Source organism: Ambystoma mexicanum, chromosome 12 (assembly GCF_040938575.1).
Source record: "Ambystoma mexicanum isolate Mex_15411 chromosome 12, UKY_AmexF1_1, whole genome shotgun sequence".
Taxonomy (NCBI): domain Eukaryota; kingdom Metazoa; phylum Chordata; class Amphibia; order Caudata; family Ambystomatidae; genus Ambystoma; species Ambystoma mexicanum.
In genome coordinates this window covers 452,661,142-452,678,998 of record NC_090936.1, presented here as the reverse complement: position 1 = coordinate 452,678,998, position 17,857 = coordinate 452,661,142, and the positions used below count along the sequence as shown (strand labels likewise).

Below are 17,857 nucleotides of genomic sequence, written 5' to 3'. Positions count from 1 at the left end.
AGGATAGCCTTGGTAGCCTGATATTTGCCAAATACTGAATCTGTTTTATTCATTGTAGCCTTCAGATGATGTATAAAGGACTTCATAATATTAGGCAAGTGTTCCACTGTTGCCTCAGGCTCCCTAATTCTCCATGTTCTCTTCCTGTATTTATTCAATACGTTTGTTGACTATATATTTTGAGTTTCCTGGTCAGCATAATGGGGGCCTTCTCTTGCTTTATGTAAAATGTTTGTAAATTAAAATTTCTTCAATACCTCAGTGATGTGTAATGGGGTTCTCTTTAGTTTTAAAAATTCCTCAGTCAAATATCTGCCTACATTTACTTCATTGAGACTTCATATTTTGTAAGTGGTTTCCATGCCTTTCCTCCTGTGCACTACTTTCTCTAGTCCATCTAGCCTCCTCTTTAAGCAGTAGTCTCCTCACGGTCACTTTGATTGCATCCTACACAATCCTCATGGGAGTATTCCCCTCATTCTCTACGAAGAAATTCTGCGTTTCTTCAAGTCCCCCTTTGAAAATTGGTCCTACAAACAAAAGGTTGTTGGGCTGCCACCTTCTAGGCCCAATCGGGAGCGCAGGATGAGCAAGCTTGGCTACTACTAAATAGTGATTGGTCCACATCACCGGTATAATATTAGCAGCTTTATTTATTTTAGCATTTATATCGGTGCCCCAAACCCGGAGGCATCAGGGCGCTAGTTAGAGTTGAGATTTGGTGTGCTGCTGCATACTTGGACCTACTGTACTCTATCCTCACCTGGTGCCTCACCATGGCGTGGTGCAGTTTGATGCTGTGCACTGAGGTGGAATTGTCCCAGAAACCATGCATTTTAGGGTTGAGGACCAGTCCTCCTACGACCACATTGATGTTTTGCCGATTTCAGACAACAGTCTCATGTGTGAAGGTGCTGTGATCCGGGAAAAGAGGTGGGGTGTCCAAATTTCATGTAGCCAGTATTGTCCAGAGGGCCCTAACTGGTAACTATGCAACATTTGGTGCAGATTGGTGAACCAGTGTCGATTTGTAGAAGGAACAATGCTTTGCCACAAACCCAGCCACAAAGCCACACATTTTCACTTTTATAATAATCGATTTCAGGAATTGTTGATACTGTGCTGAGGGAGGCTTATCTGAAAACTGTGGAGCAGGGTATGATGGCCAAGTCCAGGTGTCTGGCCTTAATTACGGTAATCCTAAACCTGGTAGAGATCATACAGGCCAATTTCCTTGTTTAATGTTGACATTAAGATATTGGCAAAATATTTGCTTCCTGTTTAGGGGCACTGATAACATGACTAGTGCATCACAACCAAAAGGAATTGGTCCGGGGTAGACCACGCTGTGATGAGGGAAAATTAATAGACATGATCCACCTTTATAAAGGTTGCTCCGAGCCACTTGGCAGTGATGAGCATTGATGCCAAAAAGGCGTTTGATAGTGAACTGGTAATTTCTCTACCAGGTTTAGGAAATATTTAGTTTTGGACCTACATTTTCTAGCTTCTTTGGAGCTTTATATAATGAATCTAAAGCTCAAGTGCTTGTTAATGGGCTACATTCTGAAACGTTTCAGATTCATTGCAGAACCTCTCAAGGTTGTCAGCTCGAACCCCTTCTATTTGATCTTTATATGGAACCTCTCGCAGCACTCCTTTGCTCTCATGAGGGTGTTAGCTGTATTAATTGTGGTTCTTATTCCTCAAAGGTTTTATTGTATGCTGATTATTTACTCGTTTTGATGTCTGATCCAGATATTTCTTATAACAATATGTTGGAAACACTTTTACGATATGGCAAATACTTCAACTTCAAGGTGAATGTTTTAAAGACTGAGATATTACCGATCACAAGGATGTGTTTCAGAAACTTTTTCAGGGATCAACCGGTATAATCGGCCAAAGACTGTTTCAAATACCTGGGGATTCACGTAACGAGCAATATTCAGTGATGATTTATGTGCAATATTAAGATTGTAACAAGAGATTATCTGTAACCAGTGGTCTAAATTAAATCTGACGTTATGGGGTAAAGTTGGTGCCATCAAAATGTCTCTCCTCCCTAAATTGCTCTACCTCTTTCATATGCTCCTGCTTTCACTCCCAAGCAATAGTTTGAAGGAGGCGCAGAAGATATTGAATTATTTCTTGTGGGATGTGATGAAGAGACTCTGTATCCCCATGAAGATCTTGAGCCTTCCGGACAAGGATGGTTGTTTCGGTTACCCAATACTGAAGAAAGAACACGCAGCATTCACATTACGAGGCATTCCTGGATGGCTAAATAAGAGTTCTGATTCCAACCCAGCTGGGGTCTCTATTTAGAATTTATTTTAGTATTTGTAAAGTGCTCCTAAGCCCTAGGCCATCTGGGCGCTGAAAAACCTGGCAATCATAGTATAGCAGTGACATATGGATATTGAGTTGTCTATGTGAAGCACACAAACCGTTAACTTGCAGGCGGTCATAAAATACATAAGTTATAGAAAGTGAGTAATGTTACGTACAGGAGGGAATGAACAGTAATTTTCAATTGCCTGTGTGTAGGCTAAGTTATCTAGGTTAAATATCATCAAGTGCTAGTGTGACTAGCTAGGTTGTCAGATTTTTCTTGAGTCCAGAATGTGTGTTCTGTTCTTAGATCTAGTGGAGTATTCCAGTGTTTGGCAGCTAACATAGGGAAGCAATTTCCCCCAGCTTTCTGAAGTTTGTATTTGGGTATGGTGAGTAGGGGTGTGTATGCACTGCGCGTAGCTCTGTTAAGTGCAAATGTATTTGCAAGATATGTGGGGGCAGATTGCAAGATGCATTTATGTGTCAAAGATAGTGTTTTGAAAAGGATACAGTCTTGTACTGGTAACCAATGGACAGAGCGCCTAGTTTCGCTGATGTGATTCTTCTTCTGGATATTCAGAGCAGCTCTTGATGATTAATCTGTATTTTTTTCAGGTTACGTTTGTTGGTGCCCATGTAGAGGGCATTGCAATAATCGCATGTGGATAGGATGAGGGCTCTGGCTAGGGTGATGCAGCTAGTTTGGGAGAGGAATGGTCTACAGCGTTAATGAGCTTGGATATGAAGGCCGTAGCCGAGGCTGTGTAGCTGACTTGTCGCGGCAGAGTAAGCGACAAGTCCATGTAGATACCTAGTGTTTTTACTTCCTTAGAGACTTCAATGTTAATGCCATCAATAATGAATGAGTTGTCAAGTTTTTTTTTTTTTTAGGCGGATTTGGGAGCCGATGATGAGCTCTGTCTTAATCGTTGAGGCAGAGGCCGTGTTGAGCCATCCGTGCCTGGATGCTTTGGTAAATTTGATTAAGTGATTTGGTGTTGTGATCATATGACCCTGTCGGGGGTATGAGGATTTGGGTGTCATCTGTGTAGTTAGTGTAGGTGACACCCAAGTCGTCAAGGCGGTTGAAGAGAGGGTTGGTAAATATATCATATAGCCTAGGTGACCCGCAAGATCCTTGTGGGATTCCACATCGGACTGCAGCTGGGAAGGGGGGGGGGCGGGCAGGCGTAGCCTATGAATACTCTCATGGGTCTATTAGAGAGGAAGGATTGTGTCCAGAGTATGGCATTGGTGGAGAAGTGGGCTGCTGTGGCAAGGTGGTTGCAAAGTATGCTGTGATCCACTAAATCAAAGGCTGCAGATAGATCGAGAAGGCGTGCTAATTTACCATTGTCTTTGAATTCATTCGTTTGAATTTTTAGGTCAAAAGGCTGTTTCAGAAGACTGATTGGCGGAGAGCTAGAAAGTTATTGGATTCAGTGTTTTTGGATCTGCAGTTAAGCTGCTCTGTCTATTACTGTCTATTATTTTTGAGGAGGAATGGGACCGTTGTTATAGGTCGGTAATTTGTTGGGGTCAAGCATCTGTTTCTTTAGTAGGATCCAGACATCTTTGAGGTTAGAAGAAATCGTGTTGGTGTCGAAGGAGGCATTTATTAGAGATGTAATGAACAGTGTTAACTCGGATGCGCATTCTTTGAAGAAAGAGGCTTGGCCTATGTTGCCTTGGCATCTTGACGGTTTGAGGCTTATGGTGATGTTCAGAACTTCAGTTGGTGAGACTGAGGTGAAGTTGAAATAAGAGTTTGAGTTCTGTGTTGAGTATATCGGGATATGTGCTAGTTGGTTGTGTGTGAGGTTGGGTTTTTTCAGTTCAATTTTTGTTTGGAGTGTGGCAATTTGGCCGAGATTGGCATTCTGTATGTTTGTACACCAGGCCGTATGCATCTTTGTGGAAAACATCTTGTAGATGCACTGGTGACTCAAGCTTACGTAGAATGATGCCTCCCTCTGTTCCTATGGACTGCTTGTTGAACATGAAAACTTTTGGTGAATAGATTGGTTTCAACAACGGTTTATCATACTGTAGAAACCTGGAGAAATGTCCATAAAGAAAATAACGTTAAAACCCTGCTTTCGCTTGAATCAAGTCTATGGAGCAACCCAGCATTACCTGGGGAATTATTTGATACATTTGTGCTCCTGGCAGAAAGCTGTCATTTGGAAGCTTAAAGATGTCTTGATTGGAGATAGGTTGGCATACTTTGGCTTTTTATGGCTTTTTGTGCTTCAAATATAAGCTATGTGCATTGGAGGTACAGAAGTATCAATTATGCAACCTTAGTGTATCTAGTTTTCCCGGCTTAATGCAAACTTGCATGATGAACCAGAGTTGAGCTGTCTTCTGAGAGGTACACTCCATGTCTGCCTCTGCTATATCATCTACTGTTTCTAACTTCCTGTATCGTGGACTCGAAGTGTCTAGTCTGGAAGAGCAAACTTAGAGTTCCAATATCAGACATTGTTTGGTGAGGCATATGTGGCAGTATCTTTCGGATGAAGGTAGGTCTGGATCTGAGTTGCACCCAAAAGAGAATTGTTCCCTGTTTGTATTGGACGCCATGAAGATGCACGAAAATAAACTGTAACCAACGGATTTATGCTGGTTGTGTAAATCTGCAAGGGGCCAGAAGATGCATATATTTTGGTAATGTAGCAAAATTGGGGATTATTGGGATGATATTAATAGAATAGAGATCATGTCAAATTGTAATATTCCTAGATCGCCAGTGCACATTGGTATGGGTCAATTGTCTTTGATTCCAAATGTGTCTTGCGAGACAAAATACTGGCTGTACTGAATTGTAATAATGGCCAAGCAAATGATCTTCAGAAAATGGAAGAGTTCATATAAGCCAGTGCAGGAAGAATGGATCCATGGTATGTTTTTTTATTGTTGGCAAAGGAAAAGGTGCCTTTCACACGGAAACACATTTCTAGATGATTATAATGCAATATGTGGCCTATTTAATGATTTATGTGTAAAAGCGGTCTACAATATTTTGTGTATCTTGCTTTCCAGTTTGGCTCACTGTTTACCTTTATCCCTCCCCTTTTTTCTCTTTTTTTTAAATTTGTTTTTTTCTCCAGATTGTTTAGAACTCCTGTTTTTGCTGTAGATGCGCTGTACTTAGCTTTTTTAATGTTTTTGTATTGCATCTCTAGTCCTGTCTCGTATGAGACTTTGTAATTAAGAAATTAGTCTATTGTTTGTCTGTTTAACTGTTATTGTATCATACTTTTTGTTGTGAAATACGTGCAGATTTTAATGTTGTGTGCATTGTGTTCGAGTTGTAGGACTGTTTTTGAACCTGAAATAAACTGTTAAGAAGATTTGAGAAAATGGGAACACACACTGGGAACTATTTAGAGTATGCAGGGGTGTGTCTTGCATAAACTACTTTGTATTTGACCAATTATCTAAATGCATTTGCTTTAATGCCTCACAAAAAAAGTTATACAAACGAGTTTAATACTGAACTGTCCTTTTAACCCATAGGTAACGCAGTGGGGATACTGCCAGATATGGCTGCTGTATCACATCTTAAACTTCATTCCGGAAGATGAGGCGTTTGAGGTAGGTGTTTCTTTTAATGGAAGATCAACAACACTTCTGCTCTGCACTCTGTTCTTATTGCTAAATTGATGCTAAACCTGGAGAATCGAAAACCTCAATGATATGCTTGATTATTGAACACTGCAAAAGAGTTCTCTAGCAAGCTTGGATCCTTGCATTGGCTTCTTATCACACAGATACTAAATTCACTACTACTTCACCAAATGGCTTCTGCTGCATTATTAAATTGGTTCCTTACACCCATTACTGATACCTGAATGCACCTCTCCGGCTTCTAATGCTACTGAGCTGTAAGTGCAGTACGCCATATAGAAGAGCCTTAAAGTATGCAACTCCCCTTTTATGAAGTAGACTTCAAAATAAGACTCCTAGGTTCTTTCAACTACTGTTTATTTTGTATACTTTTAATTTTAATATATTCTTCCACTTGTCGCTCTAAATGTGGGTGCCAAGATCCATGTGGCAGCTTTTTCCACAGTTCATTATATAATTGATTTCTCGCTTGATCACTTGCATGTTACTATATACATTTGCAGGGGAGAGTTTACAGTACTACTGTTCTGGTGGCTGTGCATTGTTGGTGCAGGGATTGACAGTCACTTACACCTTCAGAATCCAGTAGCATAGCATCAGCCTTCTTAGGAATTGAATGGTTTACAGAATATCTGGAACATTTTGAAGTATCTCACTGTGGCTGATCTATCAGATTCATTAGCTTGAGGGATAAGTAATTATAAATGTACCTCTTCCTGTACTTGTGGTTCCTGTCTTGGTATGGTAGTGCCCTGTAAAATGGTTCTTGTACGTGGCATTGGCAGAAACTAGCTTGCAAGTCTGACACATTCACATTAGATTGTGGTTGTAGGGGAAGTTGATATGGTTCAGACTACACCTTCCCTACCAAAGTCGTAAGCAAGAGCCTGCTTCTCCCCTCTAACCCTTTTTGGTAATGTTGCAGCTTGCACTCACAGCTAATGGGGAAGTATGAGTGAACCCTCAGCCTAGGCCATGATTTAGGTATATCCGTAATCTAACCAGCCACCTTTTCTAATTGTAGTATTGTATTGCCCCTCACCCTTTCAATCATTGTAGGCACTCATCCCCTCCACCCCCCTTTTATAATGGGAACAGGATTGGTGAGATTTGCCAAAAGCCAGTCTGTCTGTGGGCCAGACACTTCATGCCCTGGTGCAGGGGGTAAACATTTCTATTTGCAAGCTTCTAACCAGCCATAAAAAGTCACTTTCCACCTCAATTCTATAAAAACAGAGAGCACACCATTTCTTACTCGCCAAGAGCAAGTTGTCACTAGCCAATGGCTTGTGGAAAGTGCACATTTTGCACCATGCCCTGGTTGCACAGTTATTGGTTGTGAACCAATTGCACATTTGTCATTTGTATCTGAACTTCTTAAAAACTTCTTGATCAGCTCATTGACTAACTATCCTTGATCAAGAGCCCTGAAGACTGGTTTTAGGCAACTATAAAATGCATCCACAAATCTGCTTTAAATAGATGAGCATTACTCACTTCTGATCCTGCTTAATTTAACGTCCTCGTTTTGTTAATCCTGCATGACCACTGCTCTCCCAGTGGAGGTTTTGGCAACTTCTAGTTCCAGCCAGGCTGCACCTTCCCTATCTAGGCACAGCAACACAAGTTAAATACATTGCTTTCATTATCTGGGGTGGTGAAGATTAACAGAGATTAGTTTCCCTCCGCTTGCTTTTCTAGAGCCTAAAACATTGCTATCCTTTTTTATGCCAAAACTGTGTCAACTTGCTACATTTGGCAACAATGTGGCTCTCGACTGCACCAGGATCCCCAAAACCTTTGAATCAAACGTTCTCACCTTACCTTGGGCGAGTTGTTTTAATCTGTGGAATGCGACATGTGTCTGCCTTAGCGATAGAGATCTAATTTGCGAATTGGGAGCGAAGTGCTGTTCTGCATTACGAAAATCATCATCTTCTTTTCAGACTGGCTACCGATGCTGCTTACTTTATGATAAATCAATCAGTGATGTTCACATGTCACCACCCTTCTCCCTTGACCACTTCTTGCATATCTGCTTGAATTTGAATACTTTCACAACGTATATGTGGGTCTGATATTGATTGTGATCAATGGAACTTGTCTTCTGGATGTTCTTGGGCCTATACTCTTGCAAATAATGTGGGGAAATAACAAGCAGAACTCTTCCCAGCTTTACATGAAAGATATTGCTTCATAAAGGAAGTAACAAAATATATTCAGTTGGATTTTGTAAAGCTTTGAGCGAACGGACCGTGAAGAAAAATCTACTTCCCATAGGCCTCAAGTGATGGGTAACACTCCAGCAGCTACATTAATAGGTGTCACCTATTCCCTACCAACACAGACATGTGCAACCTGGTGGAGGTCCATGCATGCCAACAACTAAAAGAAAGCAAGAAGTCCAAGCACCCCAAGGAAAAAGAACAACCACGCAGAATCGTCGCCACCTGCCCTGCAACAAGCATATGGGAAGGCCATCACGCAAGCAGAAGGCACAGATCCCGAACCAGCTAAACCAAGTGACATCTACTCCAGCTACACGGTAACCCTTACTAATGATCAGGAAGAGAGGCAAAGGAAGTAGGTGATGGAAATCCACCACACAGCTACCCACTGTAAAGGCAAGAAGAGGATTAAACCCAAAGAACGCTCATACATACAGCGAAAAAAGTGTAAAAAGTAAGCAGGCAAGGTACATTTTGCATGATATAAGCATAACCGTGCACACAAATGCTGATAGATATAATCCATTAAGTAAACACAAAGAATGATGCCTCACAGAACTATAATTCCTTCCAATTATTTCATTTTCAGGACTCAAGACGGTAATGAAAAAATGCAATGGGTCATTGTGAGCTTTTCATTATAAAACCTGTTTGTTATTTTAAGATATGCATTTAAAAATGTTCAAAAACGAATTTCATATCCTTCTGAATTTCTTATAAACAATTCATATTTCTAAAAACACCTTTTTAATACATATACGAAAACCATTCTAATGTTGTAATGTGCAAAAAATGCAGTGCATACATGTGCACGTGGAAAGGTAGTCGCCATATCGCCTGTTTGTGTCAGTCTATGGCAACTGTAAACAAAGTGTATTCCGTTCTGTACCACAACTGTGACTCCTTTAAAGTGTAAGTCAGATATGTAATCCAAACATCCTAGAGCATAGTAAAACTATGGAAAAACCCTCTAGAACATGATGGATGCCTTTACAATATGGAACATATAAAAGGTTTAAACACCAATGACAATATATGCTGAAGCACATCCAATCGACACATGTCACACCCACAGACTTGCATGTATTTCCCCCTACTGTTTACCCCACAAGTGGATGTACCCCACAGGATGCTGCCATATTCATGCTTGAACATCCCCAGGAACACAATGAGCATGCACAATTAGGAACTAGATGCACACATCCACATTCTAGCCTTCAGATCAACAGAACACTCAGGAAAAAGCACGACAATGCCACAGGCCATAGAAATGTGGTAGACACTTGTGTGTGCCCCTGAAAGGTACTACAGAACAGCCGACAAATGCTTCAGTAGTGCATTAGAACAGAATTAACACCCACCACCAACCGGGCAACCCACTATAGGAGAGCAGACCATACATCAACATCTAAATTTGTGTTTGCATGGCCTATCATGATATGAATCATTAGTGGCAACATCATACGTAGTCTCTCATGATCCCAAACCATTGTAAAAACAGGGCGAACAGGATCCCAAAAATACGATGAGGCATATTGGCTAACTTGAAGCACCCCTGCTCTCCAGGGAAATGTCCACTTGGGGAAGGTAAATGGTGTCGCATTGACCTCCCCTAGTTGCAGGAGAAGAAACTGGTGCCTAACCAAACACCTGAAACTGAAAACGTTAGGGCCATATTCTGCAGTAAGTGTGACAAAAAAGGGAATCTAAAGGATCAGACAGCAGAGTGTGCATGAGGCCATGACACCATTGTCATAACATACCACTCTTACTGCCTTGGATCACTATGCGTGAGCCAGGACTTAGTTGTAAGAAACAGCCCGATACTGATAACAGAACCCAAAGGCTAGACGAGTGGGGGGCTACCCTCCGATATCATACAAAAATGGGTGATGTCAAAAAGCAAGAGTCAGTGGCACCATTTTTCATTAACACCACACAATCTCTGCTGAGGTATTGGAAATGAGAGCTGACCTCTCTGAATGGACCCGACAGGTCAACTGTATATGGCAAACTCCTCCGAGGTCCCGTCACACCTTGTACAGTACTCTTAAATGACACCAACACCACAAGGATTCTGTGTGCCTGGTAGGGTTGTGCCTGATGGCAGATTGACTGTGTTGGGGAGCATCCAGTCATCTCAATGGGTTGTACCTTCATAATGAGCCACTCCCACACCATTCTGCAGAAGGCTCCATTTCACACATTAGTATTCCCTTTGTACCAGCACTGTGACCTCTGAATATATCTGAATCGTCTCTCCGCCTGTACCCCTGTCTGGGGCGAGCCTGAGCCTGTCCATGTCTTACTTGCTCTCAGACTCTGACCTGCGAAAATGTCCAGGGCTCTGGTGCTGCTGTGTGCTGCCCCAGTGTTGCCCACTAAGCTGCCAATGCGCGCTATATGCAGGTCCCACTCTATGCACTGCATAGCTGTGCAACGTCGCTCACCGTGCTGTCGAGGCATACCATGTTCAGGCCCCATGGGCTAGCTGAGTCAGTTGGGCTTCGTGGCAACTCCCTTGGGTCAGTACCCCCAGCGATGCAGCAGCACTAACCATGCCCTTGGTAGGGTCCCAGTCTATGCCCTAAGGGATGGGGCTGGCAGGGGGGGGAAACAGACCTTTTCCTGGAGGTGGCACTGTAGATGGTGGGCTCTCCTTGTTGGGGGCGGGGGGTGGGGTGGGGTGGGAGGCCAGGGGCTCGAGCTGTTGACTGCAATTCCCACCACACCACAATCACTCCAGCTGCCCGACGAGTAACTCTTCTTTAGGTTATGCTCCGTGTGTGTGCGCTGTTGTGGTTGCAGCTTGTGAAATGTACCTAATAATTTGCTGCTTGTGCCTTTTTGTTAATCATTGGGCCGATTTCTCTTGTGACTGAAGGAGATGCCACTGGGAGTTCCAGGTACTGGATCTGTGCCTCTTGCTTAGGATATGGCCTTCGCATACTTGTTACAGGGCAGGTGGTGACTCTGTTCTGTACGCTTGTCCTTTTTTTCCTTGGGGAACCCGGATGCCTTGTTTTTTCAGTCGTTGGCAGGGCTTTAACTTCACTGCGTTGTGCATGCCTTTTTATTAGTAGGGAAGAGGTGCCACCTAGTGATTTAGGTTCCAGAGTGTTACCAGTCACTTGAGGTTGAGTAATTTTCTTCTGTTTACTATGGGGCAGGTGAGGGCATTGGATTCAGCAGTCATCTGTGCCTCCCGGAATGGTTTTGGTCTGGTTTTGGTGCACAGGTTTTTTTTTTTTGGTTTTACATCAACATTGAACAGAAAGTTTGGGGGTGGGAGCCACTTTGCTTGGTTCTTCAAATGTCTTCGAAGAGGGAGCTCATGATGCTGGAGTTAATGAATACCAGCTGACCAACTCTGGTTTGTCTGTGTGTTGGTTCCTTGTGTCACAGTAATGATAATCTGTTGTCTTGGTCTGACCATCTATCAAGACCACTTGCTTTTCTGTAGGTTTTTTTAATTTATTTTTTATTCTTCCCTTCCCACCCTTGTTGCTGTGTTCTGTGTTTGGGTGCGAGCCTGTGTGAGATCTTATTCTTCTCATCAGTGCTCCCATATAAAGTTTTTAAGTGGGAGTGTTTTACTCCCTATTTATTTTTTAAGTTCATCATAATGTATTTCTTGTATAGTGCTACACACCCCTAGGTCTTGGAGCGCTCAAATAACCGAACACATTATCCCACAGAGTGGTACTCGTTTTATCAACCTTAGATGGATTAAAGGCTGAGTTGACCCTGCCAGGATTCAAACCTGCCACAGCAGGCTGCACACAGATATCTGGGGCAAGCGCTTAGCACGCTGTGCGATCTGCCTGGCTTGCTGGGAGTAAACTTTTTACTTCCTAAAAAAAATCATTTAAGTCCATTCCCAATGTGAGTATTTTATAAGCGAGGAAAAGTGCTTTAACTGTAACACAGAAATGTTTTTGTAATTTATTTCTTTGTAGCTAATTTATTCATGCACATTAAAAGATACATTTATAATTCATTGTATCAAGCAGCAATAATAGTATCTTCCTGTGGTACCAAGTGCACTACTGGTTCACACATAGCCATGCAGCTTTGTGGGTGATGCAGGGGCACAAGGTCCTTTGTGTCTGTTTACTACATTTTGTTGGGTGTATTTGTACTCCCTATTTTTATTTTTTGGGAGTATTTTCCTATTTTTAGTGAGTAAACATGGCCGATACACCCCTTATCTGTAGGGCTGCGTCCTGTACGTTTTGGAGAGGCTGTGTTTTACGAGTGTCTCGATAGGTTGGGGCCACACAGCAATTGTAGTTTGCAGTTGACGCCATCAGTCAGTATTGCGTTATTCAAAGTCTTACAGCAAGACATACAAGTAAAATACACTTAACAAACAATCCATATAACAAGAGAATAAAATGTTAAAAAAATGAATGACAACATGATTAAAGGATTAAAAGTTAGCGAATATTGATTATCAACGATAAAATAAAATTAGTAATATGCCATCAATAACTAAATCATATCCATCCAATTATCTGACATCGGTGGATCAGCATACATTCTAAAATATTATTACATTACGCACTGCATACTAACCCCAGTTTAAACTTTCGCCATAGATTTACTTTTGGCCCATGCTCTGGCAACATACTAGCTGATTCTAACAAACATCTGAAGAGGTGCACTTACACAGTGCTATTGCATCTCTTGTTAACCGTACATGGCCCTCCCTTAGCATGGGTAATATATAGTAACTTCTCAGATTTGTGTAACCTGGACAGAAGTTTATCAAGGTTTCATTGGGGGGAAATTGCTTTCTGGGCAGGGATCCTCAACCCCTTTTTATTCCATTTACCAGCTACGCTGGCGATTGGGAGTGTTCCAAAACGAAATGTCCTATATAGTGCTCTATTGTATGGGTTAGTGATCAAATCGATAGATCTCGCTTCAAAGGTTGGCTTGAGTGCCCAGTAGTCTCTTGCCCAGCAATGATGTGGTATTGGAGGACATCCTGCTGGCCATAGACCATTCATCATAAGTATTTTTGATCAACTTTTTTGTTCCTTTTGTTAAGTGCGGCATTGGACCACAGGTGGCTTGAGTCCAGAGAGAACAGCATTGATTTAATATGTGCACACCATGGGATAGATCCCCCCCCCTTCTCTTCCACCAGCCTGTGATGGCAGATCCTCGAGAGCTTCTCTATATTTTGGTAAATGGGGAGAGGTCCAGAGGTGTATCTGTTGGGCAAGAATTGATGTAGTAACACTGTTGAGGTATTGGGTAACCCACCTTTTGGTATATGCCTGTAGTACACAAGTTGGTACTGTGACTGAGCAGCCAGGCTTCTCTCAAGGGGTTAAATGTGAGCTGTAGAGTGGTAGCAATGACACTCACTAATACAAGTAACACTTCCACTCAAGGTTTCAGTTATAAATAGTTATTTATTTAACATCAGTTTTTAAATCGGCATTCTTTAACAAGGGCAAAATATGTAACCATCAAATATACTTTTCCAGAATCGGCATAAGTTTAATAGATACTCCTTAGAGATGTTTCACACACTTCTACACCTGGAGGTGTCTTCATTCACAAGGACGCATTGCAGGCCCATTCAAGTCTTAAATCGGGCTCGTCAACTTGCCTAGTCCATCTGGAGTTGGTTTGGAAATCGATGCTGAGGGTACTAAAGGTAGCGACTTACTGAATGGGGTTCCCCTCGATCTCCACACACAATCTCAGGCCTTTTCACCTTTTTGTTGAGAAAGCCATACTTTTTGTCTTCCCTCAATTAATTTCTAGGCCTTGATCTTTGCAGCTCTCGTCGCTAGTGTTGAACTGACTTTGTACCCATGGCGAGTCAGGGATATAATGATGGCGTTCTCCACACAAAGGGGATTGATATTTTTTTCCGGAGCCAGGGTCGGGGCATCAGTTTGAAGTGCACAAATATTGATGACCGTTTATACATTAGTATACATAAGAGGCTTGAGGCCAGTGCACACCCCTGTCTGACCACCTCCCCCCTCCCCGCCCAGACTACCCCTCCCCTGTTAGTGTATTGGTTCCGACACATATCCCTCCAGGTTCATCTGACAACAGCCCGGTTATCTTTGTATAGGCAGAGTATGACCGGTGGAATCTTTGCCTCGAACAGTGAACGCACAGTTAATTTCTGCAGACCCCGTCAAAGGCCGCCTTTAGGTCAATAAAAATACATAGATGTTTATGTTCCTACGGGTTGCATGCTTTTGTGTAATGAATAGATGAAAACTTGGGTCGATTGTGCTAAGGCCTTGCTGGAATCCGGACTGGCGATGCTAATGATATTCTCATTTGCGACCCAGCATCACAGATGTTGGAGGACAGCTTTCGTGAACATTTTCCCATCTGAATCTAAGAGGGAGATTGGGTAGAAATGTTCAAGGTTTTCTCTATTGCCCTTTTTTAGATCATGATTATTTCTGCCTTAGTCCATGACAAAGGCGTCTTAGATTGGGAGTTGTCAATTGGCGATATGTAATCAACAATAAGTAGTGCTTTTCTTCTATTCCTTTTGGGGGAAAGGTGTGTTGGAGTTTGCTTGCTCTATCTGTGCCTGCATGAATGCTGTTTGGCTTGTGTGTGGAACTGAGTGACTTGGCTGTGATGTGTGTGTGTGTGATGTAGGTTTGAGGAATTTTCCAACCCTACCTCCCCCAAGTTTTCATTGGTGACTGTTGCCAGAGTCGTGAGCACTGGGAGGATTCACACTCTGATCCTGAGACCTACTCTAATAAAGAAGACTCACCTGAAACTTAGACGGTCTCCTTGCTTGACCTTGTGAGCTACCATCTGTAACGTACAGCTCCCAGGTTTGACTTCTGCCAGGATCAGAGATGGCCCCAGCTCTAACTAAAGGTCACCTTAAACATTTGACTCTGCTCTCTTACTACCCTACACCTGTGCATCCAAGTGAGGGTGAGACCAATAGGCAGTGAGGTGAAGATGGAGACAAAGGAAGGAATAGTCTTGGGGAGCTTGCACATGACCAATCTCATATATCCAGTTTCTATAGCTGCTTCATATGTGATGCCTATCAAACTACTCACCGCACAGCTCTGCTATACCCCCAGCAGATGAGTAGCAATTAGGTAGATTATGTACGGTGGAAGGTCTGGCCCTTCAGGACCTAGATGAGCCATTTGTGGGTTGGAAGTTGCAGTCTGGCCATCCCTTTGGGGGAAGATGGGAACAAAGAATCTGATTTCTAGCGAAGGGGTTTGTATTCAAGAGCATAGACAGGAATATGATAAATTAGTGCAGCCTAGGGAGGTGCCTGACCTCCAGTCTGGATCCAGGTGACTTTGGCTTGTATCTTGAGGATCGCTCAGCAGAGCTCCTAACCTTCTGGGACTATTGAGTGGCCGGGACCTCTTGAGGTAAGGATACAATAATGCTTTATTTACATGAGTAGGACTACAACTATTTTGAAAGCAGGGTTATACTTTCATATTTATCATATACCTACATAGGTCTGCAGTAATGCTCTATATGCTATGCATAGCTACCGAGTGTCCCAGGTCCATGGGTGACCTCTCGAACCTGTCCTGGTTCCAATTGCATGCTGGGACTTGTAGGCTTGCACTTGCAATGGGAAAATATGAAACTCTAAGTCCCAGATTGCAGTGAGAAAAATCAGTTCCGTCTCTGGGTGTCACTCAGGAACTGGAAAACTTTGTAGCTACAGGTTTGGTTGTATGTATTCAATCTTTTGGGTGTCTTGTCCTGTGACATGCACCCAGGTATTCTGCTGCTTTTTGCAAAGTTGCAATACTTTGCATCTTTTGTTCATCGTTTAGGCCTCTGTAGTTTTTATTGTCGGTTTTTTATTGTCGGGGCTCTAAAGTAGTGACTCCTGATATCTTCAGGTTTGGTGCAGTTAATGAGGAAATGGTTTTCTTCTTTAATATGTTTCAAATCACCTTGTTTGCATATGCTGTTGCTTTCAGTTTTCCAGGTTTGTCTGCCTGTTTCAATCTCAACTCTATAGTCCTGTATTTAGTAATTTTGTTATCTATTTAGTATTTTTCACTGCCGTTAGGTAGTTTGAGACTGTTCTCATTTCGGCAGTTAGTAGCATTTCATCGTGCTCTGTGTGGTATTCCTAGTGTTATGTATTGTTCTTCGGCTTCTTTCATTTTCAGGTGTAGATTTTCCTTTGTGGTTTCAGCACATTAGTTGCTGTTGGTTCACCGCTTGCTTTAAAGTGATATGTCTTGGTATCACTGTCAAGTGGCTTAAGAATTGTATGGATCTTTTTATTTCTAGCATTAGTAGCCATCTTCCTAGTTCTGCTTTACATCCGTATTTGGGTACATATCTGCGGACTTGGAGTATTTGCTTACAGGCTACTGGATGCCTGTTTTCAGTGGATGAATTGGCCCATTTCGTGGCATCTTGGTTTTGAGTTGGTCCTCATTCTTCACTTCATATAGAAAATGCTTTAACAAGAGTCCAATAGTGTTAACCACATTGTTACAGGAGGGTTCATATTGACCAACCTGGATGTTATAGCATAATGTGCCCTTATTGTTTGTTCGTGGACTTTTTTTGTGACCAGTTTAAAGTTTCATGGGGTGCTGAAATTTATTCATAGAGCGATGCATGTTATTGTATGTTTTAGGGTTTCACCTTTCAGATGGACTACACTGCTTACTGACCTCTATGGTTCTAGTCTGAAATATTGGTAATGTTTTGTCTTGTTGATCCTCAAGGACCATGAGTTGCAGTATTTGGATAGGATGTCCAGGCCTATTTTGTTTTTTTTTATTTGATTTTTTTATCAGCTTTGTGTGGGTGATGGGAGCAGGTCATCAGCATTGAGTAAGCCGCTTCGAGTGAGCGGTTTGTATCTCAATGTCTGGCCTGGGGCAGATGCCTCCTAGGCTATGGGTAAGACATTCATGTAGAAGTTCAAGAGCATGGGGATTAGGCAGCAAGTCTGTTTCACCCCCTTTTCCCGTGTGAACGTTTTTGTTCCCGCCCATTCACTTTGATGCTGTATTGTATTTGTGAATACGTTTCTTTAATCGTAATCACATCAGATCTTTTCTTCAATGGCATTTCGGAGGAGATTGGTAGCAGTCCTTGGTGCCGAACGTAGTCTAAGGCTTTCTGGAATTCTACGAAGCATGCAAATAATTGTCTTTCATGTCTTTCATTGTCTTAAGTTTATATTTGGTCATTAATGTGTGAAGAGTGTATATGTTATATGCTGTGTTGTGTTTTTGGAACGAACACGGTTTGGCTCTCATGTAAGACCTCACACGGCCGTCCGCTTTCCTCCATCTTTGTGGGTGTCCCCCAACATGGGGATGGTACCGGAGCCTTAAGCAGTGATAAAATTAGCTTTTCCCTTTAAATTTAGTGTAGCGTGCAGGGGCGTGGCCTCGGTCATGGTAACGCCCTGCCCTCAATTGCCTCACCTCCGTCCCTTTTCCAGACAGTGTCGGACCTGTCGGTCAGCGCAGAGATGTTTTAGCTCGCTGCTTACTCCCTGTTCTTTAGTTTTTCAATCTTATTTAACTTCGCTTCGGTGCCTTGCCTCCCCAGCGCATGTCAGCTGCAGGAGGATTCACGAGATGTGCCTCATACTACCACTCCTGCCTCTGACCACCATGTACTCTTTCTTGAGT

At 42.5% G+C, this 17,857-nt stretch overlaps 1 protein-coding gene across 19 annotated transcripts in view; it reads left to right on the top strand.

Annotated features, from left to right (window-relative positions):
* MICAL3 (microtubule associated monooxygenase, calponin and LIM domain containing 3) overlaps positions 1-17,857 on the top strand; it is a 2,299,897-nt gene that overhangs the window by 381,579 nt on the left and 1,900,461 nt on the right. For all 19 annotated transcript variants that reach the window (XM_069628665.1, XM_069628668.1, XM_069628663.1 and 16 more), the window contains one exon: positions 5,860-5,937. The gene's annotated coding sequence lies outside the window, so the exon portion shown is untranslated. The remainder of the gene's footprint in view (positions 1-5,859; positions 5,938-17,857) is intronic.